The sequence below is a fragment of the Eutrema salsugineum genome, unplaced genomic scaffold (genome assembly GCF_000478725.1).
Source record: "Eutrema salsugineum unplaced genomic scaffold, Eutsalg1_0 scaffold_2, whole genome shotgun sequence".
Lineage (NCBI taxonomy): Eukaryota > Viridiplantae > Streptophyta > Magnoliopsida > Brassicales > Brassicaceae > Eutrema > Eutrema salsugineum.
This window is the reverse complement of record NW_006256829.1, coordinates 16,276,684-16,277,638: the sequence shown is the minus strand read 5'-3', so window position 1 is coordinate 16,277,638 and position 955 is coordinate 16,276,684. Positions and strand designations below refer to the sequence as shown.

The 955-nt window shown below is 42.2% G+C and overlaps 1 non-coding gene across 1 annotated transcript; it reads right to left on the bottom strand.

The window, feature by feature from the left end:
- On the bottom strand, positions 1–105 carry LOC112086926. Its single transcript, XR_002899780.1, has one exon. It is a non-coding gene; the product is annotated as a small nucleolar RNA R71 (small nucleolar RNA).
- Positions 106–955: the final 850 nt, after the last annotated feature.

Below are 955 nucleotides of genomic sequence, written 5' to 3'. Positions count from 1 at the left end.
GTTGAGAACAAAGATCTCAAGCTTTCAACAAGGACCGACTGAATTTTTCTATGAAGCCTGGGAACGTTTTAAGGAGTATGAACATGATTGCCCTCACCATGGATTTCCTGGATCGAGCCTGCTGAGCACATTTTACCGAGGTTTGCAACCAAAATACAAACTTTCACTTGATACAGCTAGAAATGGAGATTTTGGACAAAAGACGATAGCCCAAGGAAGAGCCCTCATCGAAAATTTGGCTCAAGCCAATAGCAATGATTTTCCTGAATACGATCGCTCGACGAAGCAAACCGGAACAGACAACAAGGAGATAACCGAGTTAAAGAACATGATGAGCCAGCTTTTGAATAGCAATAATCGCCCAATCCATGCTTGTGAGACTAACAATGGCGCAGAAAATGAAGGACCTAGTGATATCGACCACATTAATCAAGCCTTTCAAGAAAAAGAGGTGAACTATGTAGGAGCACTAGTACCATATCAAAATCGCTTCAAAAATGGTTTCAACAACAACTTCCGGAATGCAAATTACAACAATCTCTCTTACCGCAATCCAAATGTGGAGAATCCTCAAGATCAGTACTCTCCACCACAGCAAAAATCCTTCTAAAACAAGTTCCAAGGTGGAAACTTCGGAGGGACAGGAGCTTATCAACCGCGACAGCCATATAACTACCAAGGTACGGGTTTTAACAATCAATTTGTACAACAGCAAGGAGTCACGACGAACCAGCTAGCTTCACAAATCGGTAGACTTGAATAGTCTATCCAACAGCTCGTTATGACAAACGAAAAAGCATCTAAAGACATGAACGTGAAGGTCGATTGCATGTACAATGACCTGAACGGGAAGTTTGAAGCTTTATCTTTGCACGTCAAAAAGCTATACATACAAGTTGCCCAAACAGCCGTCTCTATGAAGATGCCAAGCAGCCACCATGTAAGGTACCTCAAC